This window comes from Schistocerca gregaria, chromosome 1 (assembly GCF_023897955.1).
Source record: "Schistocerca gregaria isolate iqSchGreg1 chromosome 1, iqSchGreg1.2, whole genome shotgun sequence".
NCBI classification, from domain to species: domain Eukaryota; kingdom Metazoa; phylum Arthropoda; class Insecta; order Orthoptera; family Acrididae; genus Schistocerca; species Schistocerca gregaria.
The window spans coordinates 266,401,307-266,419,019 of NC_064920.1; the positions used below are offsets into that span (position 1 = coordinate 266,401,307).

At 37.7% G+C, this 17,713-nt stretch overlaps 1 long non-coding RNA gene across 1 annotated transcript in view; it reads left to right on the forward strand.

The window, feature by feature from the left end:
* Positions 1 to 204: 204 nt before the first annotated feature.
* LOC126340122 (uncharacterized) overlaps positions 205 to 17,713 on the forward strand; it is a 138,492-nt gene continuing 120,983 nt past the window's right edge. The window contains exon 1 of the long non-coding RNA XR_007565123.1: positions 205 to 219. This is a non-coding gene — a long non-coding RNA (uncharacterized LOC126340122). The remainder of the gene's footprint in view (positions 220 to 17,713) is intronic.

The window sequence follows — 17,713 nt, forward strand, 5'->3', positions numbered from 1 at the left end:
TGTGTTAGTATTAAAATTTGTGGAAGTTATAAAGAGTCGAATTGTGGAGAGGTTGTTAGCTATTGTGAAGTGAAATACAGTGAAGTGTAGTAAATAAAGAGACACTTGAACGACCCTTGGTTATTGATAAGATTGTAAAGAAGGTTTATATTGTGTGTGGAAGTTTTGTTTGTTGTGGGTTAGCGTAAAAGAAATTATCCTTTGAGATGTGTTCTGGAGGTAGAAAAATGTAGGAAGTACAGTCCCTTAATATTTAGAATACGAGAGGAAATGATATAGTGTGAGAGAGTGTGTACGAAGTAGCTGGTACGTGCGTGATGTGTAGGTTTATGAAATTGGAGTATTGTGGTTATTTAGAAATGATGAAGGTAATGAAGTAGTGATGTTCTGGTTTTCGAATGAATGGAGTAAGGGATGGTGTATGGTTTGAAGTAGAGTTAAAAACCTGAGTGAGGTGAAGTTGAGGTTAAATTTTGTAAAGGTGGTATAATACGAGGTTGAAAAATGGTGCAGAGAAGAGAAAATAATGTTGTGTCAGTGTGGAGGTTTATGTTTAAATGAGGAAATAAAAGAGTAACCCAGAGAAAATGTAAAAAAGTTAGGAAGGAGGTGTGATAGTGAAGAGGTGTGATGAAGTGAAGGGGAATTGCTGAAAAATAGAGTTTGATGGTGAATGGTTTGTGAACTAATGTTGCCCCTGTACGTCCTGCCTACGAGATTTGAGTTTGGACAGTTAGTGATATGGTGCTTTAGTAGTGTGTGTGGCTTGATGAAATGATAATCCATAGAGGTGAATATGTATTGTCCCAGAGAGTAAAATATCGTTTGAAGTTGGTGGAGAGACGTGCAAATAGAAGACCAGTCAAATAATAATTCACTTTGATGAGATAGCGAGGATGAGAGAATTTAGAGAGAGTATAGAAAGTCAAAAAGAGAAAAAATGAATGTTGGTTTGATTGTTATGAAAGAAATTTTGTTCCCCCTGTAGATTGATCCCCTAAAATTTAGGATAGTTGATAAGGGTTTATAGGTTTATTCTCAAAATATTTGGAATATAGGTGATGTGTATGAGCTGGAAACACTGAAAAGAAAGTATTCTGTGAGAAGGAGTGTAAAGTGTATGAGGTGGAGATTCCCATTGCCCAGGCAATTCTTAATCCTTGGATGTCCCTTGTGTGAGCTGGTAGCATGTTGGAGATAAGAATGAAAATGAAGGAGTAGGTATTGGTGCAGTTGACACGCTATGGATAGCAGAGTAGGAGGAAACCTGAGTTGAGTGGAATTGTGGATGATTTATAATAAATTTTTGCGAATTAATCGTAGGTGCCCTGTGAAAAGAGGGAAGTCCGACTGAAGGTAGTATATCCAAGAGTAGAGTGAGTGATGCTGTGTTGATAAAGGCAATGTGGGTAAAATGTTTAAAAGAGAGATTGGAGGAAGGCATAGGTTGAAGTAAAGTGAGAATGAGTCCCAAGAGTTCTTAGAGGTGAATGAACATAGGTGTGGTTGGAGTGTATAGACGTAAGAAACAATGACTAGCAAGTTAGGAATGTTTGAGAGCTGTTATGGAATTTGATCGTGAGAGTTGCATTATTGAGTTTTTGGAGTTTTGTATAAGCCAGGTGATGAGTGTAAGACCCGTGACTGTTTAAATTAGGAAGAGAGTAGAAGGTGTTCGAAGATCCTATTGCAGATGCAGAGAGAAAAGGAAAGTCTGTTGGTGTATTGAAAGTTGGAGTACATGTAAGGTGTTCAGAAAGTGTAATTGATGGCCCTTCCCATTGAGGTACAGATGCTGATTGTTGTTTGGAACGAGAAGCTCCCACGTAAATCCAACATTATAGGAATTATGTTAATTTACGATGTGTGTCGAAATGATGGAGATACCTGATATGAGGTGAAATGTAGGATGGAGGTGTGTGTGTGTGAGGACGTGGCCCTTTCCCAAGTCATAGAATTAATTATTTCAGTTAGGTGTGGTGGAGAATAATGATAGTGAGGAAGTATTTATGTGTGACAGGATCAGAAGTTTTATTGGTACCCGTATTTGGCAAATGAGTTGTGCTGATGTTGAGAACAAGAAATATTGAAAATATAGATGATGAAGGTGAAACTTGATGTTGGTAATGGTGAGTGGCTTTCTGGTGTGATGTGTTAGTATTAAAATTTGTGGAAGTTATACAGAGTCCAATTGCGGAGAGGTTGTTAGCTATTGTGAAGTGAAATACAGTGAAGTGTAGTAAATAAAGAGACACTTGAACGACACTTGGTTATTGATAAGATTGTAAAGAAGGTTTATATTGTGTGTGGAAGTTTTGTTTGTTGTGGGTTAGCGTAAAAGAATTTATCCTTTGAGATGTGTTATGGAGGTAGAAAAATGTAGGAAGTACAGTCCCTTAATATTTAGAATACGCGAGGAAATGATATAGTGTGAGAGAGTGTGTACGAAGTAGCTGGTATGTGCGTGATGTGTAGGTTTATGAAATTGGAGTATTGTGGTAATTAGTAATGATGAAGGTAATGAAGTAGTGATGTTCTGGTTTTCGAATGAATGGAGTAAGGGATGGTGTATAGTTTGAAGTAGAGTTAAAAACCTGAGTGAGGTGAAGGTGAGGTTAAATTTTGTAAAGGTGGTATAATACGAGGTTGAAAAATGGTGCAGAGAAGATAAAATAATGTTGTGTCAGTGTGGAGGTTTATGTTTAAATGAGGAAATAAAAGAGTAATCCAGAGAAAATGTAAAAAATTTAGGAAGGAGGTGTGATAGTTAAGAGGTGTGATGAAGTGAAGGGGAATTGCTGAAAAATAGAGTTTGATGGTGAATGGTTTGTGAACTAATGTTGCCCCTGTACGTCCTGCCTACGAGATTTGAGTTTGGACAGTTAGTGATATGGTGATTTAGTAGTGTGTGTGACTTGATGAAATGATAATCCATAGAGGTGAATATGTATTGTCCCAGAGAGTAAAATATCGTTTGAAATTGGTGGAGAGATGTGCAAATAGAAGACCAGTCAAATAATAATTCACTTTGATGAGGTAGCGAGGATGAGAGAATTTAGAGAGAGTATAGAAAGTAAAAAAGAGAAAAAATGGATGTTGGTTTGATTGTTATGAAAGAAATTTTGTTCCCCCTGTAGATTGATCCCCTAAAATTTAGGATAGTTGATAAGGGTTTATAGGTTTATTCTCAAAATATTTGGAATATAGGTGATGTGTATGAGCTGGAAACACTGAAAAGAAAGTATTCTGTGAGAAGGAGTGTAAAGTGTATGAGGTGGAGATTCCCATTGCCCAGGCAATTCTTAATCCTTGGATGTCCCTTGTGTGAGATGGTAGCATGTTGGAGATAAGAATGAAAATGAAGGAGTAGGTATTGGTGCAGTTGACACGCTATGGATGGCAGAGTAGGAGGAAACCTGAGTTGAGCAGAATCGTGGATGATTTATAATAAATTTTTGCGAGTTAATCGTAGGTGCCCTGTGAGAAGAGGGAAGTCCGACTGAAGGTAGTATATCCAAGAGTAGAGTGAGTGATGCTGTGTTGATAAAGGCAATGTGGGTAAAATGTTTAAAAGAGAGATTGGAGGTTGAAGTAAAGTGAGAATGAGTCCCAAGAGTTCTTAGAGGTGAATGAACATAGGTGTGGTTGGAGTGTATAGACGTAAGAAACAATGACTAGCAAGTTAGGAATGTTTGAGAGCTGTTATGGAATTTGATCGTGAGAGTTGCATTATTGAGTTTTTGGAGTTTTGTATAAGCCAGGTGATGAGTGTAAGACCCGTGACTGTTTAAATTAGGAAGAGAGTAAAAGGTGTTCGAAGACCCTATTGCAGATGCAGAGAGAAAAGGAAAGTCTGTTGGTGTATTGAAAGTTGGAGTACATGTAAGGTGTTCAGAAAGTGTAATTGATGGCCCTTCCCATTGAGGTACAGATGCTGATTGTTGTTTGGAACGAGAAGCTCCCACGTAAATCCAACATTATAGGAATTATGTTAATTTACGATGTGTGTCGAAATGATGGAGATACCTGATATGAGGTGAAATGTAGGATGGAGGTGTGTGTGTGTGAGGATGTGGCCCTTTCCCAAGTCATAGAATTAATTATTTCAGTTAGGTGTGGTGGAGAATAATGATAGTTAGGAAGTATTTATGTGTGACAGGATCAGAAGTTTTATTGGTACCCGTATTTGGCAAATGAGTTGTGCTGATGTTGAGAACAGGAAATATTGAAAATGTAGTTGATGAAGGTGAAACTTGATGTTGGTAATGGTGAGTGGCTTTCTGGTGTGATGTGTTAGTGTTAAAATTTGTGGAAGTTATAAAGAGTCCAATTGTGGAGAGGTTGTTAGCTATTGTGAAGTGAAATACAGTGAAGTGTAGTAAATAAAGAGACACTTGAACGACCCTTGGTTATTGATAAGATTGTAAAGAAGGTTTATATTGTGTGTGGAAGTTTTGTTTGTTGTGGGTTAGCGTAAAAGAATTTATCCTTTGAGTTGTGTTATGGAGGTAGAAAAATGTAGGAAGTACAGTCCCTTAATATTTAGAATACGAGAGGAAATGATATAGTGTGAGAGAGTGTGTACGAAGTAGCTGGTACGTGCGTGATGTGTAGGTTTATGAAATTGGAGTATTGTGGTTATTTAGAAATGATGAAGGTAATGAAGTAGTGATGTTCTGGTTTTCGAATGAATGGAGTAAGGGATGGTGTATGGTTTGAAGTAGAGTTAAAAACCTGAGTGAGGTGAAGTTGAGGTTAAATTTTGTAAAGGTGGTATAATACGAGGTTGAAAAATGGTGCAGAGAAGAGAAAATAATGTTGTGTCAGTGTGGAGGTTTATGTTTAAATGAGGAAATAAAAGAGTAACCCAGAGAAAATGTAAAAAAGTTAGGAAGGAGGTGTGATAGTGAAGAGGTGTGATGAAGTGAAGGGGAATTGCTGAAAAATAGAGTTTGATGGTGAATGGTTTGTGAACTAATGTTGCCCCTGTACGTCCTGCCTACGAGATTTGAGTTTGGACAGTTAGTGATATGGTGCTTTAGTAGTGTGTGTGGCTTGATGAAATGATAATCCATAGAGGTGAATATGTATTGTCCCAGAGAGTAAAATATCGTTTGAAATTGGTGGAGAGACGTGCAAATAGAAGACCAGTCAAATAATAATTCACTTTGATGAGGTAGCGAGGATGAGAGAATTTAGAGAGAGTATAGAAAGTCAAAAAGAGAAAAAATGGATGTTGGTTTGATTGTTATGAAAGAAATTTTGTTCCCCCTGTAGATTGATCCCCTAAAATTTAGGATAGTTGATAAGGGTTTATAGGTTTATTCTCAAAATATTTGGAATATAGGTGATGTGTATGAGCTGGAAACACTGAAAAGAAAGTATTCTGTGAGAAGGAGTGTAAAGTGTATGAGGTGGAGATTCCCATTGCCCAGGCAATTCTTAATCCTTGGATGTCCCTTGTGTGAGCTGGTAGCATGTTGGAGATAAGAATGAAAATGAAGGAGTAGGTATTGGTGCAGTTGACACGCTATGGATGGCAGAGTAGGAGGAAACCTGAGTTGAGCAGAATCGTGGATGATTTATAATAAATTTTTGCGAGTTAATCGTAGGTGCCCTGTGAAAAGAGGGAAGTCCGACTGAAGGTAGTATATCCAAGAGTAGAGTGAGTGATGCTGTGTTGATAAAGGCAATGTGGGTAAAATGTTTAAAAGAGAGATTGGAGGTTGAAGTAAAGTGAGAATGAGTCCCAAGAGTTCTTAGAGGTGAATGAACATAGGTGTGGTTGGAGTGTATAGACGTAAGAAACAATGACTAGCAAGTTAGGAATGTTTGAGAGCTGTTATGGAATTTGATCGTGAGAGTTGCATTATTGAGTTTTTGGAGTTTTGTATAAGCCAGGTGATGAGTGTAAGACCCGTGACTGTTTAAATTAGGAAGAGAGTAAAAGGTGTTCGAAGACCCTATTGCGGATGCAGAGAGAAAAGGAAAGTCTGTTGGTGTATTGAAAGTTGGAGTACATGTAAGGTGTTCAGAAAGTGTAATTGATGGCCCTTCCCATTGAGGTACAGTTGCTGATTGTTGTTTGGAACGAGAAGCTCCCACGTAAATCCAACATTATAGGAATTATGTTAATTTACGATGTGTGTCGAAATGATGGAGATACCTGATATGAGGTGAAATGTAGGATGGAGGTGTGTGTGTGTGAGGATGTGGCCCTTTCCCAAGTCATAGAATTAATTATTTCAGTTAGGTGTGGTGGAGAATAATGATAGTTAGGATGTATGTATGTGTGACAGGATCAGAAGTTTTATTGGTACCCGTATTTGGCAAATGAGTTGTGCTGATGTTGAGAACAGGAAATATTGAAAATGTAGTTGATGAAGGTGAAACTTGATGTTGGTAATGGTGAGTGGCTTTCTGGTGTGATGTGTTAGTGTTAAAATTTGTGGAAGTTATAAAGAGTCCAATTGTGGAGAGGTTGTTAGCTATTGTGAAGTGAAATACAGTGAAGTGTAGTAAATAAAGAGACACTTGAACGACCCTTGGTTATTGATAAGATTGTAAAGAAGGTTTATATTGTGTGTGGAAGTTTTGTTTGTTGTGGGTTAGCGTAAAAGAATTTATCCTTTGAGATGTGTTATGGAGGTAGAAAAATGTAGGAAGTACAGTCCCTTAATATTTAGAATACGAGAGGAAATGATATAGTGGAGACATGTAACGTGTGAGAGAGTGTGTACGAAGTAGCTGGTATGTGCGTGATGTGTAGGTTTATGAAATTGGAGTATTGTGGTAATTAGTAATGATGAAGGTAATGAAGTAGTGATGTTCTGGTTTTCGAAAGAATGGAGTAAGGGATGGTGTATGGTTTGAAGTAGAGTTAAAAACCTGAGTGAGGTGAAGGTGAGGTTAAATTTTGTAAAGGTGGTATAATACGAGGTTGAAAAATGGTGCAGAGAAGATAAAATAATGTTGTGTCAGTGTGGAGGTTAATGGTTAAATGAGGAAATAAAAGAGTAACCCAGAGAAAATGTAAAAAAGTTAGGAAGGAGGTGTGATAGTTAAGAGGTGTGATGAAGTGAAGGGGAATTGCTGAAAAATAGAGTTTGATGGTGAATGGTTTGTGAACTAATGTTGCCCCTGTACGTCCTGCCTATGAGATTTGAGTTTGGACAGTTAGTGATATGGTGATTTAGTAGTGTGTGTGACTTGATGAAATGATAATCCATAGAGGTGAATATGTATTGTCCCAGAGAGTAAAATATCGTTTGAAATTGGTGGAGAGACGTGCAAATAGAAAACCAGTCAAATAATAATTCACTTTGATGAGGTAGCGAGGATGAGAGAATTTAGAGAGAGTATAGAAAGTAAAAAAGAGAAAAAATGGATGTTGGTTTGATTGTTATGAAAGAAATTTTGTTCCCCCTGTAGATTGATCCCCTAAAATTTAGGATAGTTGATAAGGGTTTATAGGTTTATTCTCAAAATATTTGGAATATAGGTGATGTGTATGAGCTGGAAACACTGAAAAGAAAGTATTCTGTGAGAAGGAGTGTAAAGTGTATGAGGTGGAGATTCCCATTGCCCAGGCAATTCTTAATCCTTGGATGTCCCTTGTGTGAGATGGTAGCATGTTGGAGATAAGAATGAAAATGAAGGAGTAGGTATTGGTGCAGTTGACACGCTATGGATGGCAGAGTAGGAGGAAACCTGAGTTGAGCAGAATCGTGGATGATTTATAATAAATTTTTGCGAGTTAATCGTAGGTGCCCTGTGAGAAGAGGGAAGTCCGACTGAAGGTAGTATATCCAAGAGTAGAGTGAGTGATGCTGTGTTGATAAAGGCAATGTGGGTAAAATGTTTAAAAGAGAGATTGGAGGTTGAAGTAAAGTGAGAATGAGTCCCAAGAGTTCTTAGAGGTGAATGAACATAGGTGTGGTTGGAGTGTATAGACGTAAGAAACAATGACTAGCAAGTTAGGAATGTTTGAGAGCTGTTATGGAATTTGATCGTGAGAGTTGCATTATTGAGTTTTTGGAGTTTTGTATAAGCCAGGTGATGAGTGTAAGACCCGTGACTGTTTAAATTAGGAAGAGAGTAAAAGGTGTTCGAAGACCCTATTGCAGATGCAGAGAGAAAAGGAAAGTCTGTTGGTGTATTGAAAGTTGGAGTAGATGTAAGGTGTTCAGAAAGTGTAATTGATGGCCCTTCCCATTGAGGTACAGATGCTGATTGTTGTTTGGAACGAGAAGCTCCCACGTAAATCCAACATTATAGGAATTATGTTAATTTACGATGTGTGTCGAAATGATGGAGATACCTGATATGAGGTGAAATGTAGGATGGAGGTGTGTGTGTGTGAGGATGTGGCCCTTTCCCAAGTCATAGAATTAATTATTTCAGTTAGGTGTGGTGGAGAATAATGATAGTTAGGAAGTATTTATGTGTGACAGGATCAGAAGTTTTATTGGTACCCGTATTTGGCAAATGAGTTGTGCTGATGTTGAGAACAGGAAATATTGAAAATGTAGTTGATGAAGGTGAAACTTGATGTTGGTAATGGTGAGTGGCTTTCTGGTGTGATGTGTTAGTGTTAAAATTTGTGGAAGTTATAAAGAGTCCAATTGTGGAGAGGTTGTTAGCTATTGTGAAGTGAAATACAGTGAAGTGTAGTAAATAAAGAGACACTTGAACGACCCTTGGTTATTGATAAGATTGTAAAGAAGGTTTATATTGTGTGTGGAAGTTTTGTTTGTTGTGGGTTAGCGTAAAAGAATTTATCCTTTGAGTTGTGTTATGGAGGTAGAAAAATGTAGGAAGTACAGTCCCTTAATATTTAGAATACGAGAGGAAATGATATAGTGTGAGAGAGTGTGTACGAAGTAGCTGGTACGTGCGTGATGTGTAGGTTTATGAAATTGGAGTATTGTGGTTATTTAGAAATGATGAAGGTAATGAAGTAGTGATGTTCTGGTTTTCGAATGAATGGAGTAAGGGATGGTGTATGGTTTGAAGTAGAGTTAAAAACCTGAGTGAGGTGAAGGTGAGGTTAAATTTTGTAAAGGTGGTATAATACGAGGTTGAAAAATGGTGCAGAGAAGATAAAATAATGTTGTGTCAGTGTGGAGGTTAATGTTTAAATGAGGAAATAAAAGAGTAACCCAGAGAAAATGTAAAAAAGTTAGGAAGGAGGTGTGATAGTTAAGAGGTGTGATGAAGTGAAGGGGAATTGCTGAAAAATAGAGTTTGATGGTGAATGGTTTGTGAACTAATGTTGCCCCTGTACGTCCTGCCTATGAGATTTGAGTTTGGACAGTTAGTGATATGGTGATTTAGTAGTGTGTGTGACTTGATGAAATGATAATCCATAGAGGTGAATATGTATTGTCCCAGAGAGTAAAATATCGTTTGAAATTGGTGGAGAGACGTGCAAATAGAAAACCAGTCAAATAATAATTCACTTTGATGAGGTAGCGAGGATGAGAGAATTTAGAGAGAGTATAGAAAGTAAAAAAGAGAAAAAATGGATGTTGGTTTGATTGTTATGAAAGAAATTTTGTTCCCCCTGTAGATTGATCCCCTAAAATTTAGGATAGTTGATAAGGGTTTATAGGTTTATTCTCAAAATATTTGGAATATAGGTGATGTGTATGAGCTGGAAACACTGAAAAGAAAGTATTCTGTGAGAAGGAGTGTAAAGTGTATGAGGTGGAGATTCCCATTGCCCAGGCAATTCTTAATCCTTGGATGTCCCTTGTGTGATATGGTAGCATGTTGGAGATAAGAATGAAAATGAAGGAGTAGGTATTGGTGCAGTTGACACGCTATGGATGGCAGAGTAGGAGGAAACCTGAGTTGAGCAGAATCGTGGATGATTTATAATAAATTTTTGCGAGTTAATCGTAGGTGCCCTGTGAGAAGAGGGAAGTCCGACTGAAGGTAGTATATCCAAGAGTAGAGTGAGTGATGCTGTGTTGATAAAGGCAATGTGGGTAAAATGTTTAAAAGAGAGATTGGAGGTTGAAGTAAAGTGAGAATGAGTCCCAAGAGTTCTTAGAGGTGAATGAACATAGGTGTGGTTGGAGTGTATAGACGTAAGAAACAATGACTAGCAAGTTAGGAATGTTTGAGAGCTGTTATGGAATTTGATCGTGAGAGTTGCATTATTGAGTTTTTGGAGTTTTGTATAAGCCAGGTGATGAGTGTAAGACCCGTGACTGTTTAAATTAGGAAGAGAGTAAAAGGTGTTCGAAGACCCTATTGCAGATGCAGAGAGAAAAGGAAAGTCTGTTGGTGTATTGAAAGTTGGAGTACATGTAAGGTGTTCAGAAAGTGTAATTGATGGCCCTTCCCATTGAGGTACAGATGCTGATTGTTGTTTGGAACGAGAAGCTCCCACGTAAATCCAACATTATAGGAATTATGTTAATTTACGATGTGTGTCGAAATGATGGAGATACCTGATATGAGGTGAAATGTAGGATGGAGGTGTGTGTGTGTGAGGATGTGGCCCTTTCCCAAGTCATAGAATTAATTATTTCAGTTAGGTGTGGTGGAGAATAATGATAGTTAGGAAGTATTTATGTGTGACAGGATCAGAAGTTTTATTGGTACCCGTATTTGGCAAATGAGTTGTGCTGATGTTGAGAACAGGAAATATTGAAAATGTAGTTGATGAAGGTGAAACTTGATGTTGGTAATGGTGAGTGGCTTTCTGGTGTGATGTGTTAGTGTTAAAATTTGTGGAAGTTATAAAGAGTCCAATTGTGGAGAGGTTGTTAGCTATTGTGAAGTGAAATACAGTGAAGTGTAGTAAATAAAGAGACACTTGAACGACCCTTGGTTATTGATAAGATTGTAAAGAAGGTTTATATTGTGTGTGGAGGTTTTGTTTGTTGTGGGTTAGCGTAAAAGAATTTATCCTTTGAGTTGTGTTATGGAGGTAGAAAAATGTAGGAAGTACAGTCCCTTAATATTTAGAATACGAGAGGAAATGATATAGTGTGAGAGAGTGTGTACGAAGTAGCTGGTACGTGCGTGATGTGTAGGTTTATGAAATTGGAGTATTGTGGTTATTTAGAAATGATGAAGGTAATGAAGTAGTGATGTTCTGGTTTTCGAATGAATGGAGTAAGGGATGGTGTATGGTTTGAAGTAGAGTTAAAAACCTGAGTGAGGTGAAGTTGAGGTTAAATTTTGTAAAGGTGGTATAATACGAGGTTGAAAAATGGTGCAGAGAAGAGAAAATAATGTTGTGTCAGTGTGGAGGTTTATGTTTAAATGAGGAAATAAAAGAGTAACCCAGAGAAAATGTAAAAAAGTTAGGAAGGAGGTGTGATAGTGAAGAGGTGTGATGAAGTGAAGGGGAATTGCTGAAAAATAGAGTTTGATGGTGAATGGTTTGTGAACTAATGTTGCCCCTGTACGTCCTGCCTACGAGATTTGAGTTTGGACAGTTAGTGATATGGTGCTTTAGTAGTGTGTGTGGCTTGATGAAATGATAATCCATAGAGGTGAATATGTATTGTCCCAGAGAGTAAAATATCGTTTGAAATTGGTGGAGAGACGTGCAAATAGAAGACCAGTCAAATAATAATTCACTTTGATGAGGTAGCGAGGATGAGAGAATTTAGAGAGAGTATAGAAACTCAAAAAGAGAAAAAATGGATGTTGGTTTGATTGTTATGAAAGAAATTTTGTTCCCCCAGTAGATTGATCCCCTAAAATTTAGGATAGTGGATAAGGGTTTATAGGTTTATTCTCAAAATATTTGGAATATAGGTGATGTGTATGAGCTGGAAACACTGAAAAGAAAGTATTCTGTGAGAAGGAGTGTAAAGTGTATGAGGTGGAGATTCCCATTGCCCAGGCAATTCTTAATCCTTGGATGTCCCTTGTGTGAGCTGGTAGCATGTTGGAGATAAGAATGAAAATGAAGGAGTAGGTATTGGTGCAGTTGACACGCTATGGATGGCAGAGTAGGAGGAAACCTGAGTTGAGCAGAATCGTGGATGATTTATAATAAATTTTTGCGAGTTAATCGTAGGTGCCCTGTGAAAAGAGGGAAGTCCGACTGAAGGTAGTATATCCAAGAGTAGAGTGAGTGATGCTGTGTTGATAAAGGCAATGTGGGTAAAATGTTTAAAAGAGAGATTGGAGGTTGAAGTAAAGTGAGAATGAGTCCCAAGAGTTCTTCGAGGTGAATGAACATAGGTGTGGTTGGAGTGTATAGACGTAAGAAACAATGACTAGCAAGTTAGGAATGTTTGAGAGCTGTTATGGAATTTGATCGTGAGAGTTGCATTATTGAGTTTTTGGAGTTTTGTATAAGCCAGGTGATGAGTGTAAGACCCGTGACTGTTTAAATTAGGAAGAGAGTAAAAGGTGTTCGAAGACCCTATTGCAGATGCAGAGAGAAAAGGAAAGTCTGTTGGTGTATTGAAAGTTGGAGTACATGTAAGGTGTTCAGAAAGTGTAATTGATGGCCCTTCCCATTGAGGTACAGATGCTGATTGTTGTTTGGAACGAGAAGCTCCCACGTAAATCCAACATTATAGGAATTATGTTAATTTACGATGTGTGTCGAAATGATGGAGATACCTGATATGAGGTGAAATGTAGGATGGAGGTGTGTGTGTGTGAGGATGTGGCCCTTTCCCAAGTCATAGAATTAATTATTTCAGTTAGGTGTGGTGGAGAATAATGATAGTTAGGAAGTATTTATGTGTGACAGGATCAGAAGTTTTATTGGTACCCGTATTTGGCAAATGAGTTGTGCTGATGTTGAGAACAGGAAATATTGAAAATGTAGTTGATGAAGGTGAAACTTGATGTTGGTAATGGTGAGTGGCTTTCTGGTGTGATGTGTTAGTGTTAAAATTTGTGGAAGTTATAAAGAGTCCAATTGTGGAGAGGTTGTTAGCTATTGTGAAGTGAAATACAGTGAAGTGTAGTAAATAAAGAGACACTTGAACGACCCTTGGTTATTGATAAGATTGTAAAGAAGGTTTATATTGTGTGTGGAAGTTTTGTTTGTTGTGGGTTAGCGTAAAAGAATTTATCCTTTGAGTTGTGTTATGGAGGTAGAAAAATGTAGGAAGTACAGTCCCTTAATATTTAGAATACGAGAGGAAATGATATAGTGTGAGAGAGTGTGTACGAAGTAGCTGGTACGTGCGTGATGTGTAGGTTTATGAAATTGGAGTATTGTGGTTATTTAGAAATGATGAAGGTAATGAAGTAGTGATGTTCTGGTTTTCGAATGAATGGAGTAAGGGATGGTGTATGGTTTGAAGTAGAGTTAAAAACCTGAGTGAGGTGAAGTTGAGGTTAAATTTTGTAAAGGTGGTATAATACGAGGTTGAAAAATGGTGCAGAGAAGAGAAAATAATGTTGTGTCAGTGTGGAGGTTAATGTTTAAATGAGGAAATAAAAGAGTAACCCAGAGAAAATGTAAAAAAGTTAGGAAGGAGGTGTGATAGTGAAGAGGTGTGATGAAGTGAAGGGGAATTGCTGAAAAATAGAGTTTGATGGTGAATGGTTTGTGAACTAATGTTGCCCCTGTACGTCCTGCCTACGAGATTTGAGTTTGGACAGTTAGTGATATGGTGCTATAGTAGTGTGTGTGGCTTGATGAAATGATAATCCATAGAGGTGAATATGTATTGTCCCAGAGAGTAAAATATCGTTTGAAATTGGTGGAGAGACGTGCAAATAGAAGACCAGTCAAATAATAATTCACTTTGATGAGGTAGCGAGGATGAGAGAATTTAGAGAGAGTATAGAAAGTCAAAAAGAGAAAAAATGGATGTTGGTTTGATTGTTATGAAAGAAATTTTGTTCCCCCTGTAGATTGATCCCCTAAAATTTAGGATAGTTGATAAGGGTTTATAGGTTTATTCTCAAAATATTTGGAATATAGGTGATGTGTATGAGCTGGAAGCACTGAAAAGAAAGTATTCTGTGAGAAGGAGTGTAAAGTGTATGAGGTGGAGATTCCCATTGCCCAGGCAATTCTTAATCCTTGGATGTCCCTTGTGTGAGCTGGTAGCATGTTGGAGATAAGAATGAAAATGAAGGAGTAGGTATTGGTGCAGTTGACACGCTATGGATGGCAGAGTAGGAGGAAACCTGAGTTGAGCAGAATCGTGGATGATTTATAATAAATTTTTGCGAGTTAATCGTAGGTGCCCTGTGAAAAGAGGGAAGTCCGACTGAAGGTAGTATATCCAAGAGTAGAGTGAGTGATGCTGTGTTGATAAAGGCAATGTGGGTAAAATGTTTAAAAGAGAGATTGGAGGTTGAAGTAAAGTGAGAATGAGTCCCAAGAGTTCTTAGAGGTGAATGAACATAGGTGTGGTTGGAGTGTATAGACGTAAGAAACAATGACTAGCAAGTTAGGAATGTTTGAGAGCTGTTATGGAATTTGATCGTGAGAGTTGCATTATTGAGTTTTTGGAGTTTTGTATAAGCCAGGTGATGAGTGTAAGACCCGTGACTGTTTAAATTAGGAAGAGAGTAAAAGGTGTTCGAAGACCCTATTGCAGATGCAGAGAGAAAAGGAAAGTCTGTTGGTGTATTGAAAGTTGGAGTACATGTAAGGTGTTCAGAAAGTGTAATTGATGGCCCTTCCCATTGAGGTACAGATGCTGATTGTTGTTTGGAACGAGAAGCTCCCACGTAAATCCAACATTATAGGAATTATGTTAATTTACGATGTGTGTCGAAATGATGGAGATACCTGATATGAGGTGAAATGTAGGATGGAGGTGTGTGTGTGTGAGGATGTGGCCCTTTCCCAAGTCATAGAATTAATTATTTCAGTTAGGTGTGGTGGAGAATAATGATAGTGAGGAAGTATTTATGTGTGACAGAATCAGAAGTTTTATTGGTACCCGTATTTGGCAAATGAGTTGTGCTGATGTTGAGAACAGGAAATATTGAAAATGTAGTTGATGAAGGTGAAACGTGATGTTGGTAATGGTGAGTGGCTTTCTGGTGTGATGTGTTAGTGTTAAAATTTGTGGAAGTTATAAAGAGTCCAATTGTGGAGAGGTTGTTAGCTATTGTGAAGTGAAATACAGTGAAGTGTAGTAAATAAAGAGACACTTGAACGACCCTTGGTTATTGATAAGATTGTAAAGAAGGTTTATATTGTGTGTGGTAGTTTTGTTTGTTGTGGGTTAGCGTAAAAGAATTTATCCTTTGAGATGTGTTATGGAGGTAGAAAAATGTAGGAAGTACAGTCCCTTAATATTTAGAATACGAGAGGAAATGATATAGTGGAGACATGTAACGTGTGAGAGAGTGTGTACGAAGTAGCTGGTATGTGCGTGATGTGTAGGTTTATGAAATTGGAGTATTGTGGTAATTAGTAATGATGAAGGTAATGAAGTAGTGATGTTCTGGTTTTCGAAAGAATGGAGTAAGGGATGGTGTATGGTTTGAAGTAGAGTTAAAAACCTGAGTGAGGTGAAGGTGAGGTTAAATTTTGTAAAGGTGGTATAATACGAGGTTGAAAAATGGTGCAGAGAAGATAAAATAATGTTGTGTCAGTGTGGAGGTTAATGTTTAAATGAGGAAATAAAAGAGTAACCCAGAGAAAATGTAAAAAAGTTAGGAAGGAGGTGTGATAGTTAAGAGGTGTGATGAAGTGAAGGGGAATTGCTGAAAAATAGAGTTTGATGGTGAATGGTTTGTGAACTAATGTTGCCCCTGTACGTCCTGCCTATGAGATTTGAGTTTGGACAGTTAGTGATATGGTGATTTAGTAGTGTGTGTGACTTGATGAAATGATAATCCATAGAGGTGAATATGTATTGTCCCAGAGAGTAAAATATCGTTTGAAATTGGTGGAGAGACGTGCAAATAGAAAACCAGTCAAATAATAATTCACTTTGATGAGGTAGCGAGGATGAGAGAATTTAGAGAGAGTATAGAAAGTCAAAAAGAGAAAAAATGAATGTTGGTTTGATTGTTATGAAAGAAATTTTGTTCCCCCTGTAGATTGATCCCCTAAAATTTAGGATAATTGATAAGGGTTTATAGGTTTATTCTCAAAATATTTGGAATATAGGTGATGTGTATGAGCTGGAAACACTGAAAAGAAAGTATTCTGTGAGAAGGAGTGTAAAGTGTATGAGGTGGAGATTCCCATTGCCCAGGCAATTCTTAATCCTTGGATGTCCCTTGTGTGAGCTGGTAGCATGTTGGAGATAAGAATGAAAATGAAGGAGTAGGTATTGGTGCAGTTGACACGCTATGGATGGCAGAGTAGGAGGAAACCTGAGTTGAGCAGAATCGTGGATGATTTATAATAAATTTTTGCGAGTTAATCGTAGGTGCCCTGTGAAAAGAGGGAAGTCCGACTGAAGGTAGTATATCCAAGAGTAGAGTGAGTGATGCTGTGTTGATAAAGGCAATGTGGGTAAAATGTTTAAAAGAGAGATTGGAGGTTGAAGTAAAGTGAGAATGAGTCCCAAGAGTTCTTAGAGGTGAATGAACATAAGTGTGGGTTGAGTGTATAGACGTAAGAAACAATGACTAGCAAGTTAGGAATTTTTGAGAGCTGTTATGGAATTTGATCGTGAGAGTTGCATTATTGAGTTTTTGGAGTTTTGTATAAGCCAGGTGATGAGTGTAAGACCCGTGACTGTTTAAATTAGGAAGAGAGTAAAAGGTGTTCGAAGACCCTATTGCAGATGCAGAGAGAAAAGGAAAGTCTGTTGGTGTATTGAAAGTTGGAGTACATGTAAGGTGTTCAGAAAGTGTAATTGATGGCCCTTCCCATTGAGGTACAGATGCTGATTGTTGTTTGGAACGAGAAGCTCCCACGTAAATCCAACATTATAGGAATTATGTTAATTTACGATGTGTGTCGAAATGATGGAGATACCTGATATGAGGTGAAATGTAGGATGGAGGTGTGTGTGTGTGAGGATGTGGCCCTTTCCCAAGTCATAGAATTAATTATTTCAGTTAGGTGTGGTGGAGAATAATGATAGTTAGGAAGTATTTATGTGTGACAGGATCAGAAGTTTTATTGGTACCCGTATTTGGCAAATGAGTTGTGCTGATGTTGAGAACAGGAAATATTGAAAATGTAGTTGATGAAGGTGAAACTTGATGTTGGTAATGGTGAGTGGCTTTCTGGTGTGATGTGTTAGTGTTAAAATTTGTGGAAGTTATAAAGAGTCCAATTGTGGAGAGGTTGTTAGCTATTGTGAAGTGAAATACAGTGAAGTGTAGTAAATAAAGAGACACTTGAACGACCCTTGGTTATTGATAAGATTGTAAAGAAGGTTTATATTGTGTGTGGAAGTTTTGTTTGTTGTGGGTTAGCGTAAAAGAATTTATCCTTTGAGATGTGTTATGGAGGTAGAAAAATGTAGGAAGTACAGTCCCTTAATATTTAGAATACGAGAGGAAATGATATAGTGGAGACATGTAACGTGTGAGAGAGTGTGTACGAAGTAGCTGGTATGTGCGTGATGTGTAGGTTTATGAAATTGGAGTATTGTGGTAATTAGTAATGATGAAGGTAATGAAGTAGTGATGTTCTGGTTTTCGAAAGAATGGAGTAAGGGATGGTGTATGGTTTGAAGTAGAGTTAAAAACCTGAGTGAGGTGAAGGTGAGGTTAAATTTTGTAAAGGTGGTATAATACGAGGTTGAAAAATGGTGCAGAGAAGATAAAATAATGTTGTGTCAGTGTG